The sequence below is a fragment of the Ovis canadensis genome, chromosome 8, assembly GCF_042477335.2.
Source record: "Ovis canadensis isolate MfBH-ARS-UI-01 breed Bighorn chromosome 8, ARS-UI_OviCan_v2, whole genome shotgun sequence".
Lineage (NCBI taxonomy): Eukaryota > Metazoa > Chordata > Mammalia > Artiodactyla > Bovidae > Ovis > Ovis canadensis.
In genome coordinates this window covers 75,376,636-75,391,725 of record NC_091252.1, presented here as the reverse complement: position 1 = coordinate 75,391,725, position 15,090 = coordinate 75,376,636, and the positions used below count along the sequence as shown (strand labels likewise).

Here is a 15,090-nt window from a genome sequence, read left to right as displayed (position 1 = left end):
CCTAGGAGTTTGGGGTCAGGGGTCAGATCAAGAGCAAGTCATGTTGAAGAGCTTGGACTTCATGCAATAACTAGAGGGCTGTAAGAACTGGACTGCCATTACCACATTTAGAATTTAGAGAGGTCATTGATCACAACAAGATTTTGCTGGAGGAGGCCTGCATGCGTCAGAGAATGTAGGTTAGGAACATATTGTGTAATTCAGAAGGGCCATGAATTAAAGACGGACAGTGTGGGGCAGAGAGAACACAAGGTAGAGGCTGTAGACACTCCCTAAGTCCCCCAGAGCCCTTGGCATCCTTGCCAACATTTTCTTTGCCCCTCCTCCCACTGGACTTGTGCTGAAATGTCCACATCCCCCAACACTGTGCTTCTTTCTTGGAGATACTGCTTGGCCACTGGAGGGCCCTGCCCACAGGCATGAACAGCTCAAAGTGACTAGAAGCTCTCTCTCCACACACTACCCTCACCTCCACGAACCCCACGAATTCCTCAGTCCTTAGCCAATGATTATAGAATAGAACATACAAAAGTCTGGTGCCTTTGATTCTGCTTGGACAGATTCCAAGGCAAAAGTTACACTTCAAAATTCTCCATGGGATCAGGTTGAAATTGTACTCTTCTCTGTCTTACTTCCCTTTCTCCTTTACCCACTTCTCCTGGAATAAATCACTTACACATGATTCCTTCCCCTGAGATGTCCTTCTGGTGAACTTGTCCAAAAAAGATTTGAAAGCTATTGAAAACATTTTTAGTGTACAAAGCTGGTTAAGTGTTAGATGCAGAAAGATCTGATATTAACTAGAAGAAAAATATTTAGTGAAACTCAATGTTCTGGAGAAGGAAATGGCAACCCACTCCAGTGTTCTTGCCTGGAGAATCCCAAGGATGGAGGAGCCTGGTGGGCTGCCGTCTATGGGATTGCACAGAGTCGGACACAACCGAAGCGACTTAGCAGCAGCAGCAGCAAAGTATGTTCAGAAATAAGTATTTGGGAACCAAAAAGACTAATGCTATCCTAGTAAAATGGTAATTTTATGTCTAATTTTTATTCTTCCTTTGACTGTATGGTGGGGGCTGGGCGGGGAGGAAGTGTTCTGATCATTTAATTGCTCAAAACTTTTTATGGCAAATTTAGGGCACAAATAGAATGGAAAGGAAATCTGTCCTTCTTCAGTAGGATTTTAACATAATTACCTTTGTTTGAAGAAGGTAAGAATGATCAGAGATACCTGCCCCTCCTCCTGGTCCTCTCACTCATCGTCCCCTTCTTCCTTCTCCTCCTCTGCCTCCATTGTTTCCCGGGTTTCTCCGAAGGTTTTGAATTTTGCACGTCCCAATAATGGGTCCCGCATGGTATTCTGTCCTGACTGTTTTCATTCTGGCCACCCTTGCCCGACCTTTAGTTCTGAGCAATATGCTTGCTCTCTTGTCTTCCTTTTTGTCTTTATAAATTGGTGAATGAACAAAGGTGGGAAATATGCTGCATTCTCTGAAGTCTGAGCTCACCAGGCATAATGATAAAGCACTGAGAACAGCTTCTGTTGTCACCTGTGGAGGAAGCCTCATATTCTATAAATGTAGCTTAAGCATACTTAGAGTTTGCTATTACAATCAAATAAAATTTTACAACACAGCTAATCTGATACAAAGGTAATGACAAGTATAATGAGCATTATATTGTAGTTGCTAACAAACCACAAGCAACTCACAGAAAGGTCACTTAATATCTAATTCTCACTTAGGCAGAGTAAATATGTAGATTTTAAGTTCCTTTTAGAGAATCTATGAACAGTCTTCAGGAAAATCAACAGTTTCCAAATCACACACAGTCTAAACAAAAAAGTTCCTAGGTTTTACTCCCCACCCCCAGTAACTATGATTCAACTACCTTTGAGGGCCTCCTTCATGTTGACTACTGAGCCAGGTGCTATATGTGTGTGCTGGGTTGTTTCAGTTTTATCTGGCTCTCTGAGACCCTGTGGACTGTAGCCCACCAGGCTACTCTGTCCATAGGATTCTCCAGGCAAGTATACTGGAGTGGGCTGTCGTATTCCCCCTCCGCGGATCCTCCTGACCCAGGGATTGAACCCACGTCTCTTATGTCTCCTGCACTGACAGGCAGGTTCCTTACTGCTAGTGCCTCCTGGGAAGCCCACAGGTGCTATAGAAACAGGGAAGTGGTAGCTGGTAGGGTGGTTACTCCCAGCCCCAGCATCTAGGGCTGACATTTTCTGGGTTGCAGTCCTACTCACTCGTTTCCCCAGTTCTCTCATTGCCAGAGTCTGTCCTTCATCAGAACAGCTCTTGCTCAGTGCCTCTGGGTCTCTGTCCCCAAGCTCCAGCCTAAGGCCTCCAGTCTGGAAACTCTGGCGCATATGAGTATGAATGGCAGACTATTCAGCCCAGATAACTTTCCCTGGCAAACCAATTATTCAACACTGGCAGAATATACCTACAATGGATCACTCATTTATCTACTCATTCTCTCATTCCGTCAGCATTTATTGAGAACCTACCATCGTCATGACATGTTCTAGACACAGGGAAATAGTAATGAACCTGGTCCACATAGTCACCACTTCTGTAGAGCTTCAGGAGAGAGACAGGGAGACAGACCACAAACAACGCACAAAATAGAAGAGAAGAGGGCAGGTAGTAATAAAAATAAAACATGCCTTACAGAGTGACTGGGTAGAGTGCTCAGAGAAGTCCTCTGTAAGGCAATGCTCTATAAACTCAGGCCTATGTAACAAGAAGGAAATAGCCACATGTCAATCTGGGAGAAGAGCATTCCCCACAAAGGGTACCATCCAGTACAAGTCATCCATCTATCTTTTATACAAAATATCTCTCACCCATGAGACTGCACCAAAGATTTCTATAGACAGCAGTTGTCTATAGACAACTCTTTAGAACATTGAGGAAGAGGGGCTAAATTTTAGACACTCATTGGTCCCAGGATAGCCTCCCTATAACATAACCACGGAGACAATGATTTTCTCACTTTATTCACCTAGCCATTATATATGAGGTAGATGATTAAGATGATAGAAGAGAACTACATATGGATTGGCTGTTTTCCTGCTGCTTAACTCCTTCCTCCCCAGCCAATAGCCTTAAAAGCCTGGCATGTTGCCAGCACAGTCTCAGTGCTTCTACTAATGTGGTGATATTGACCATCAATGCTTTCATATGTGCATTCAATTTTCTGAGCAAGGAGAGATTTGCTTGGTCAGATTTACATCTTTCATTAACTCTGGCTCCTGGTGACAGCTCCAAAAAGATAGCCAAAGCCACCAGGTTTGGGTGCCATCCTTTGGCACATAATCTTTAGTAGGCGATCTTTTTTCCGATTCTAGCCTCTGATTTCCAATAACAGGGGCCACACTGGATTCTCATTCTCAAATAGAATTGCAGTAGACAAGGAAGAAAAACAGAAACCAGGAAGACTAGACTAGATACATTTTTTGTGCCCTGAGTTTTTTGTGTCCATAATAGTGAGTATTCAGCTGAAATCAGCCCTTGTGAGGGGAAGCAGGGGGTTGAGCATTTTGTCGTGGTCAGTCCACACAGTAACAATGTCTTAGCTTGTGGTTTGTGGGTTTCCTTTGGTGCGCTCTGTCCCTCTAGATACTTTGCTTTTGTTTCCTAATTTAAAACTCACCATTTTAAAATGCTCTCTGCTTTCCTACTTAATGTAGGAGAATACCCCAAATCTTCTAGTTTAATAACAGTTTGTTATAAAAAACATGCAAACTCATAGTTTAGGAGCTTAGCTCACACACATCCAATGTCCATGTCATTTACAGTCAGCTTTTAGGACGCTGTTGCCACACTATGTTCCTGTTGCGTTTATGCGATAGAATTCACTTGACGCAAACATCCAGCTATCTACAGAAAGAATATTAGATTTCTCATTCCATGGCGGTGAGAGTTAGCCACTAGGATTAGAATGAGAAAAAAGTTAAAAATCTCTATCACCAAACACAGGCCAAACACTTCCAAGTCTTTCCCTATATTCATTCTTTACTCTTACGAAACAAGATGTAACTTTGTTTACTCTGTATTCAAACTGCAACCATAGCGAACTGAAATTGTACTTGGACTACACTTGGCATTTCCTGCAGTTATGTAGTCATCGTTTTCTACTTACACGCTTCTCTTACTTCTCCTTTAACAGCTAAGAGTCTGGTAAGTTGTGGTCAAGGGTGTCTAAACCTACTCTCTAGTACTTAGGATCAGACTTTCTATAAGAAGTAGCAATGTCTTGAATATTCTTTCCAAAGAACTTCACAGGAAACTCTTGATACTTCTTACAGAACACTGAAATAATTAGATAGGTCACTTTAAATAATTTTTCTCTGCATTTAGCGATTAAATAAAAATGGTTAAACCTGAAAATCTCCAAGCATCCATCCTGAGTTAATCAGGCTTTATCTGGATCTTCAACCGCTAAATTGCTTCATAAACAATCCAGAGTTTCTGCACAGGGTGTGCATGCAAAGACATCAGTGCTAAAGGATTCTGAAAGTAATGACAAAAGTTTTAATGAAAGGTATTAAATGAATATCCAACTTGGAAATGCAGACATCAATTTAGAGTATCAACATAGCTTCATTATCTCCCATTAAAAAACATAAAAACTATTTGGGGACATTGTATTAACTTTCCTATGCTTCAGGTGATTTACTAAGACTGTAGGCAAGTCAATTTCCTTCTGAATACCTCAGCTTATTTCCATTTGTGAAACAGGAATGGGAACAGCTCAAAACAGATCTGTCCATAAAGCTCTGACATTGCTTCAGTGGGAGTTACATAACCAGGAAGCGCCTCTGTTGCTGTTTTTATCGGGTGATTCCAGAGAAGCTCTTTCAATGACCACAATTCAACCTCCTATTAGACACAGAACAATAATGCCAACATAACTGGGTGTCAAAATTCAGTCTGGGTCAGTCTGTCTCATTAGCTACAAGGTTATTAGAACATTACTTAGGGAAAGTCATTAACTCTTTCAAAGTAAGTAAGATATTGATGGAAATGTAGTAACCCAAGTGAGTAAGTGGACTTTTTCAAGCACTTCAGTGAATAAGAAAAACATTGGGCAGCTTGTGCCTGCATCTATGTTCTTGTCTTTGATCCCAGCTACCTGCTGTGGTTCCTGACTGGGTTCTACCCCATAGCTCGGGTTCCCTGGCTCCTCCCCTTGCTGCTGCTGCTGCTAAGTCGCTTCAGTTGTGTCCGACTCTGTGCGACCCCATAGACGGCAGCCCACCAGGTTCCCCCATCCCTGGGATTCTCAAGGCAAGAACACTGGAGTGGGTTGCCATTTCCTTCTCCAATGAAAGTGAAGTCGCTCAGTCATGACCGACTCTTAGCGACCACATGGACTGCAGCCTACCAGGCTCCTCTGTCCATGGGATTTTCCAGGCAAGAGTACTGGAGTGGGTTGCCATTGTCTTCTCCAGGCTCCTCCCCTTAGAAACGCTCAAAATGCTTAAATGGGTGAAGCTCCTTTACCTAACCCAGCCATCCTTTGCTGTGACCATCTGGAGTTCAGAACAAAGCCACACAAATTGTGGATCAAAAGTGTTTTCTTATTTGACTAATGAAGCTGATTCTGATTAACACAATTAAATACACTATTGTGTCCTTGGGATATATGTATTTCCTACATATTAATACCTTCTTATTGAGCATCTAATGGTATGTTATGGAGAAGGCAATGGCACCCCACTCCAGTACTCTTGCCTGGAAAATCCCATGGATAGAGGAGCCTGGTAGGCTGCAGTACATGGGGTCACTAAGAGTCAGATACAACTGAGCGACTTCACTTTCATTTTTCACTTTCATGTACTGGAAAAGGAAATGGCAACCCACTCCAGTGTTCTTACCTGGAGAATCCCAGGGATGGGGGAGCCTGGTGGGCTGCCATCTATGGGGTCGCACAGAGTCAGACACGACTGAAGTGACTTAGCAGCAGCAATGGTATCTTAAACACATACCTTAAGTTTCTCTCCCTATTATACATCCACATAACATTTTATATCCTTTAGTAGTAGTAGTGTTAGTCGCTCAGTTGTGTCCAAATCTTCACAACCCCATAGACTGCAGCCTGCCAGGGTCCTCCATCCTTGGGATTCTCCAGGCAAGAATACTGGAGTGAGTTGCTATTCCCTTCTCCAGAGGATCTTCCCAACCCAAGAAAAGAGCCCAAGTCTCCTGCATTGCAGGCAGATTCTTTACTATCTGAGCTATAGGGAAGTCCCTTTATAACCTTTAGGAGGAATTTACCTTATTCTGCCTTATCCACTGAGATAGGCAAAATGCTAAGGTGATTAGCAATGACCTTGAGTGTGGAAAAGATCTGTGAATACGGGGGGATATTCTTTCCATGCTCAGGTCATATTACAGCTCACTGTTGACTTCATCTAACCTCATCCATGAGACCGTAAAAGGGACGGGGCTCTTCTTGGTAAAAGAGATTTGAAATGTGAGAGGGATTTGAGACAAGGAGGACTCCCTAAAGCTGGTTTGGAAGATGGAGGGGAACGCATGGCAAGGACCTGAGAATAGGGGCTTCTGGGAACTGAGAACAGCCCTGAGCAGCCAGAAAGAAGGCTGTCTTACAACTGCCTGGAACCTAGTGAGCTTGGAAAAGGACCCCAAGCCTCCAAAGAACTCAGCTCAGCCAATACCTTACATGTGAGACCATGAACAGAGGGACAGTTGAGCCACACTCAGACTGCTGAGTTATAGAACAGTGAGCTGATAAATGGGTATTGTTTTAAGCCATTAGACTTGGGAGTGACTTGTTATACAGCAATAGAAAAGTAATACAAGTACCTTGCCCCACAGCTAGACTGTAAACTATCTAAAATCCAAGGTTTGATATACATCTGCATATCTCTTAGGTATCTTTGGGAATAAATATCCTAGTTGACCTTCCCAGTGAGAGCCACTAGCTATGTTTCCTTAACTGGCTTATACACAGAACACTTAAAAGTCCTACTCATATAGGGCTACGTGTAAGTCTAAGAGCAATACTCAATACTTTTAGGCCTAGATTCTTGTTCTGGTTTCAGAGAGACATGGGCCAACGTTTTCCAAACAAATGAAATCATTAGGACTTCCAAGTACTACATTAAAAAAGAGAGGTAAGAGGAAAGGAATTGGAAGATTTTCTGCAACTTTTATTTCTTTTCCATGATTGTTTTGTTTTTCTTGCCAGTTGTGACATTATATAGGAGGAACGACTAACAGAGTTTTCAAAGACTCAGGAGTTAATTGGATGTAAGAGTTAGCCAAGTGGAAGTTCGCCAGAGGCAAAGAGGAGAAAGAGCATTCCAAAGAAAAGGGATATTTTGTGAAGTATTTGTGGAAAGAAAAGAGAAGATCTGTTCAAGAAGTCCCAGTATTTCCAAATAACTCAAGTCTAGTGCAGAAGCGGAAAAGACAACTTCTGGAGCACAAGAAATAAATGAGAGCCAGAAGGCTTTGGCTTTTTCTCTGGTTTTAAGACCCCCCCTTTTAATGTGGGGGACCCACAAGTCCAGCTGCCATTCAAAGTTTAATGGGTACCAAATAAGTGCTAATGAGCCTAAATTCGGGTGACAAGTGTAGGAGCTTCCTTGGGCTTTCAGTGGCCACAGGAAAATATATGTCTTGGGTACAAATAGCCATGATCAAAACCCCAGAGAACTCCCAAGTGAAGCCTTACCATGAATGCCTTCTAATCTTGACAACTGACAGAAAATAAGTGGATTTGGATTCTTAAGATCTGTCAAAAGTATAAGAGCAGTCATAAGTTCCAAGGTTCCCCAACTCTAGAAAAGTTGGAACATGGTAGGAGCATGGAGACCCTTCTTTGTGTCCAATTGAACTGTTCACTAGTTCTGGTCCCTCATAGCTCAGTCAGTAAATCATCTGCCTGCAATTTGGGAGACCTGGGTTCTATCCCAGGGTCAGGAAGATCCCCTGGAGAAGGAAATGGCAACCCACTCCAGTATTCTTGCCTGGAGAATCCCATGGACAGAGAGGAGCCTGGCAGGCTACAGTCCACCAGGTCGCAAGAATCACACAACTTAGCGACTAAACCACCACCACCACCACCACCACCTAGTTCTGTTGGAATGTGTATATCAGGAGACAATCTGTAGATGTAAGACAAATAATGCCAAACTCACTCATAACTTACACAGTCTTCTAACTTAGCCCACTGTGGATTTACCTAGCTGGGTCTGGCAATCTTAGCGTCTCCATTTTTCCTAAGGAAAATCTACAATTTCACTCTAGAATGATTCTTCTTTCTGTGTTTACTTTAAGAGTTAGTGATCTTTCTTACATCAAGTTGATATTTTCAAGGGCAATTAAACTGCTCTTATCATTCCCAGAGAGAAGCTGTTCCCAGCCACCCCCCTCTCCACCACATCTTCCCCCTGTAGTTTTGATTTCTAAATAAGATTCTGCCCCTCCCTATTGCTAATGTCAGACAGGACTGGAAAAGATAGAGTTAAGGTGAGTCAGGCACAAACAAGGCAGTGGATGGGAGAATAAAGAGGCTTTCTCTCCAGAGAGGTTTTTGACATGGAAATGTGCCCCCTAAAGACAATGGGGAGGGGAGGAATCCCGCTGGTGCAGGAGTTGAGGAAGATGAGACCAAAAAAACAAATGTCATCGACCTCCCTAAAACAAACAGGGAGAATGAAAGGATTCACTGTTGTGCTCCTCACAATCTCCTCAGAGGAGGGAGAAGGTGGCAGGGCGCTTGCTCTGCATCAGGTCCTTCAGAAGAGAGATTTGAGGCTACACTCTCAAATGACAGCAGCTCGCACACAATTAGCACAGTGTAAAGTTTAGGTAAGTTGGATTTCTTACTTTTCACATTCAGATTGTGAATAAAGGGGGCCCTGAGAGGGGAAAAATAGACTTCTGTTATTTTATCAATGGTTAATCAGTGAAATTCTAGAAAGAGTTTCCCACACTTCATTCCACCCCACTTAGGATTTTTGGGCTTCAACCAGCACCTTGCCACTGTGGTTTAGATTCTACCCTAGCCTGCTTCTTGCCTTCTTCAGAAGGCGCCCAATTAATGTCAGTTGATGAACAAACACAGGAACCAGCCTGAAGTTGCCTCACTTTCTCTTGTGTAAGTCTAACTGCTACTTTGGTTGTCAGTTTAAAAGTCAGCTTTCCAAAGAAAAATGTTATCACAGCAAGTCCATAGGTCATTGGTCAGAGAAAGCCAAGGAAGGGAAAAGCCTGGAAGCTGACCTAATCGTGTGACTATATAGATTGAAAGTGGTTAGGATAGAACTTGACACATACTAAGAAAGATTCTTCCAGCATGTACCCCCCACGCACACTCACATTTCCACTGAAATCATGGGCAGCTTGGTGGGGAATCAGGTATTTCTCCAAGTGTCAGGAGTTCAGCCCATTTTTCTCTTCCTGCTAAAGGGAGGTTGGCCGGAAACTGGGGGAGCGGTGATCTTTGCAGGAAGCTGACTCATAATGGAAGTGTGGGGATGGACTTCCTTAACCTGTCCTACCCTGAATCCTTCAGTTACCCACATTTGAGGATCCCTGTTAGGGAAGGAGGCAATTGCTACTTTATGCTTTCTGTGCAAAGAATAAAGAGCCCACAACAGAAAGCAAAAGGGAAAGCAGTACTATGTGATTGCCCAGATATCTTCACATTTATATAAAGTGGCTTCAAAGGGGTATCTGTGGAGGCAACACCACTTAGCTGCTGTGGAATTTGGGGCTAGTGTCTTTCTTTTTTTGAAAACTAAAAATGATTTTCATTGATAGGCAGAAAAAAATACACACACACTCACATGCACACACATATTTATATATAGCAAACCCCATATTTCCTCCCCACCAGATCTGGCCATGGTTAAACCTCTCAATGCATATGTGTGATGCGTATGGTTAATTTGGTTTGGTTCACAAGTAGAGATCATACTGTACACAATGTTTATTACATGCTTTTGCACTTAGCATCTCATGAACAAATTTTCCCCATCAGTAAATATTCCTCTATGTTTATTTCTAAAGGCTGCATGCAAGTTAATCTCCTTCTGATGCTGGATAAGCCCTCTGAGCAGAGTTGAAGAGATAGCACTGGAGGCACATCTGAGATCCCATAATTGCTTTATCTCTGCCATTGGCTCACCTGAGTCAAGAGTGTTCCCAGGCACCCAGGCAGGTCTTTACTAACCTCGCCCTCAGTCAGAGGTGGGAAAGGAGACAGGCAGGTGTCTAGTGCTGGGTGGGGGCCCCTGAAACAGAAGGGGAAAGGGCACCCAGAGAAAGAGCTGAGAAGCCACAAGCCACTAGAGCACCCCACTTTCCTGTCCTTCCCTTAGAAGAGTTTTTGGCTATTTTGCTACCCCATGAACACCTTCGTATGGTTCCTTGCTTAGGTGCTGGATTATATTGGAACCCAGAGTAGATCAAGATACACATTTTACAGTTAGATGTTGGCCGCAGATATCTCTGTTATCTTGACCTTCAGATTTCCAGTGTGGTCTAGACCCTAGATAAGTCCACTTGAGACAGACTGCACAGGAAACAGTAAAGGCAAATTGTTTATCACCCCTTATTTCCCTCTTTTCCTGGTCTTGAACAAAGACAGCTGCCTCTTCATCTTCTTCTGCCAGCCTTGCTTTGCCCAGTGCCTTTTCCCAATATCTCCAAGGAGGGGACCCAACGCAGTGTCCAGAGCAATGGGAGTTGGCCTTCTCCAGCCCCGCTCACCACTTCCGGTTAACATCTCTAGGAGAGGAACTCCCTCTATTTCTCCAGCAATGATTATGATTTCAACAGTAGAACTAGAGCAAAACAGGGGGTGGGGGAGAAGCAGTCTAAGGATTGGTTAGGATTATTGTTCTAAGCTTTAATTAATATAGTTTTCTCTGCCTTGAAGGGGTTGTAAAGTTACATAGTTATATCTGCAAAGGATCTGAGGATCTTTAACTTCTCATTTGGTTTGGAGCAATGTAAAAAAGTATAATTAAGTAAATACATTTATGTCTCATAGATGGATAGATGATAGGTACATAGATAGGTAGATAGATAGATGTAGATGATAAATTATCAGTTACAATTGACTCCAACCATATAATTCAAATAGCTCTATAACATTTTCAGGCTCCTTTTTAAAACTAACATATGTCAAAGGTGACCTCATATATTATCTCAAAGTCTGAGACATTCTAGAAGAAAGCAGTCACAAAAAATAATATATAATAAGTGCTATAGCAACAATTTGATTTCTGGCTTTGCTTACTAAATGACAGAATTATATATAATAGGCAGATAGCAGAAAATAACTCCAACATAAATATGACATAATAATAGAGAATTGGCTTCCCTGGTGGCTCAGTCGGTAAAGAATCTGCCTGCACTGCAGGAGACCTGGGTACGATCCTTGGGTTAGGAAGATCCCCTGGAGAAGGGAATGGCAACCCATTCCAGTATTCTTGCCTGGAGAATTCCATGGACAGAAGAGCCTGGTGGGCTACAGTTCATGGGGTTGCAAAGAGTCAGACACGACTGAGCATCTATAATATAGTATAAATACTTTCAAATCCACTCCTTCTTGTCTATTTTTACTATTGCTTTACTAACAGCTTATAACATTGTTGACTGTTTACTATTGGTTAGCTGCCATCTATGGGGTCGCACAGAGTCGGACACGACTGAAGCGACTTAGCAGCAGCAGCAGCAGACACATATCTAAGGGCTTCACACATATTAATTCATCTCATCTTTACAATCCTATAAAACAATTATTATTCTGATCCTTGATTTACAGAGGAGGAAATAGAGGCATAGAGAACATCAGAAACTTCCTGCCAGGTCATGGCCTGTAGGTCCAGGCTTCTATGTCAGACGGCCCGCATCTTATGTGCTTGCACCTTGTGAGAATTGGAACTTATTCCTTCTCCCTGTTCCTGACTGTCTCCCTGCCTCCACTCTCTCTTGTACCATCTTATGCAGCTATCGATAGTTATCCATGTCCCAATTACACCTTGTCATCATGCCTATTTAAAGCCCATCAATGATTGTCTTCTGCCTACAGAATAAAGTTCAGCCTGCATAGTACAGACCCCAGCATGCCTCACATCCTGAAAGGACCTGAAATTCCATCGCCTTCCCACCACTCACTTTATAAATATGAGTATTTTTGCATTTTCTTTTCTCTATATTTGCTTTTCTGTTGCTGTTGTTTAGCTGTTAAGTCATGTCCAGTTATTTGCAACCCCAAAGACTGTAGTGTGCCAGGCTCAAGAATCCTGGAGTGGGTTGATATTTCCTTCTCCAAGAGATCTTCCTGACCCAAGAATTGAACCTTGAATCTCCTTCTCGGCAGGTGGATTTGTAACTACTGAACCACCACACCAATTTCATTTAGAATCGAGATGAAATTCCAGCTCCTCCATGAGGCCTCCCTCTATCTTAGTCCCCCCACTTTATTCCTCTCTTATGATCTTCATTTTTATTTATATTTTTGCCACCTTCAGTATGGTTTTCTATGTGCTTATAAGGATGAAGTTTCCCCAAAATTAAAGACCATAGCTTGTGCTACTTTACGCTCAACCATTCCTTACAACATAGTAAATGCTCAGTAAGTGCTCAATAAATGTTTGTTGAATTGAAGTTCTGTTAGAGTCTGTATTGGTTGAAAATAAATATATGGTTGCCACTTGTGTTCATTTTAGCTCACAGAGAAGGGTGGGAGAAGTTTGCTGTGAGTATGTGGGAAGGAAAATTCCCAAAAATAGGGGGAAACCATGACTCAAAATGTAAGGTCACTGAGTTATCAACTGTGGTCTCATATTCCTGCTACATGAGTAAGAAGGGGAAACTACTTGCAGCAGGCATGGCTTTTTCTTCCACCTCTTGTTTACTATTCTTGTCAATGGTCCCATCGTGATTAGGCCTAACCAACCACTACAGAAATATCTCCCCATTCCATGCAGTGCACACTGTTTGCTTCAGAAAAAGCAGATTTGTTCATAACTTATTCCCTCTTCTTCTGCCTGTCCAAAATCCTCTTAGCTCCCATGAAGGCATTGTCTACAAGGATTGCAAGCAGAATGTAATTTGAAGGAAATGGTTAGCACACGTGATAAAAACAGTTTTTTTAAAAAATGTAAAGAAAAAGACAAAGAGATAAAGGACTATAAAGCACTAAAAATATTGGGCACAGAAATGAAGTAGCAAAAAGTATAAGAAGAGAATAAAAAACAAAAATGAAGAGGAATGGGACAACATCCAAAGAAAGGAAAATATCATTTTGTTCTTTCTTAAAACCGTGCTCTGGCCTCTACTGAAATGTAGAACATTCCATCCATCCTTAATGCCTAAACATGGCTTGCTCAGAGATAGCTATTATAAAAAATGATATGTTTTTTCCATAGGGTTAAGACACTTGCCTTCAAACAACAAACAGCCTCAATAAAGACCTAGGTCTGCATCTTAGACAAGTCCCTACTTTAATACTGCTTGTTCACAGGTATTGTGCAGATTAATGTAAAGAATGGCATTGCTTTCATTAAGACCATCTACCTAGATCTTATCCTATCTTTACTCCATTTTTACCAATATAACATATTCCTTTAATTTTGTCTCCTGTCAACCATCATAAACAGTATCTTCAAAAATACAAATAAATGTTAGCTCAGTAGAATAACACTGAGATAATCATAAGTAAAATGAAGAAAATCTCAAACACAATCTTTACATTTATGCAGTCCTTCTGGCACAGGTTCAAACCATCAGTAAGCCTTTCTAGAAATTCTTTTTCATCACTTCACTTTTAGAATAGGGACTCTTTAGGCTTTTGTTTCAGATCCTACAGAACTGCTCTTTCCTAGGATATATTCCTAAAAACCTGATTTCCTCTTTACTTCTTCCTTGAGCCTTTTATTTTAGGTAACTCTTAAAACCTATTCTTCTACTGTGAATTAATAAGACTTGGTTGAAATCTAATCAAGTGAAGTTAGATTTTAAAAGAAATTAAGGACTTCCTTGGTGGTCCAGTGGTTAAGAATCCACCTTGGAATGCAGGAAACACTCCCTGGTCAGACAGCTAAGATTCCACATGCCTTGGAGCAACAAAGCCTGCATGCCACAACTACTAAGCCTTCGTGACACAACTAGAGAGTCCATTTGCTGCAGCGAAAGACCTCACATAACATCATAAAGATCCTGGTTGCTGAAATTACAACTCAACATAATCAAATAAATAAAAATTTTAAGGAAATTAAAATTCAGCAAATAGGAACAAAAAAATATATAAATAATTACACAAACACAAGTTAGGGAGCACAGCTTATAACTACACAAGTAAGGAATATTTGGCTATTCTACTTCTTTGCATGCACATTGACAGGCCACAGTATAATAAGATTAATAAAAAGGAATGTGTTTTTATGCTGAACTCATGGAAGGAAATTACTTGATTCTGGGGAAATAAAACATCTGAACAGATTAGAGCAAACAGTTCCCAGTGCCCACAGAGTGGCCTGAGAATAGTGACTTATCCTAGATCAGACTAGAAAATCTGATAATTCATGAAGTATGGATAAATTCAAAAAGCCTTTACTCAGCAATAGGGAATAATTAGCTTCAGAGTAAATGCTAGTAGCATTTACTAGCTAACAGATCTTAAAAGGAATATCAAAAAGATGCAAACTGTTTTCACATTACTTAGTTGCATCCCAGAGGAAAACTCAAGAATATTTTTAAGAATAGAAAAATGCCCAGCACCAAGGAAGGTAAAATTCACAATGTCTGGCATTCAAGCAAAGATTACCAGATATGCAAAGAAGGAAAACCTGACAGAACAAGGGGGAAAGTTCACTGAAACAAATTCAGAAATGTTGCAGATGTTAGAATAAGCAGACAAGGATATCTAAATAGTCACTATAAATGCATTCAATATGTCCACTGAGCCACCTGGGAAGCCCAGTTTTAAATATATATGTGTGTGTACACACACACACACACACACACACACACACATATATACTGTGCTTAGTCACTCAGTCGTGTCTGACAACTCTTGACAACCCCA

At 41.6% G+C, this 15,090-nt stretch overlaps 1 long non-coding RNA gene across 1 annotated transcript in view; it reads left to right on the top strand.

Annotated features, from left to right (window-relative positions):
- LOC138444906 (uncharacterized) overlaps positions 1–15,090 on the top strand; it is a 54,047-nt gene that overhangs the window by 22,206 nt on the left and 16,751 nt on the right. The gene's annotated exons all lie outside the window — the stretch shown is intronic.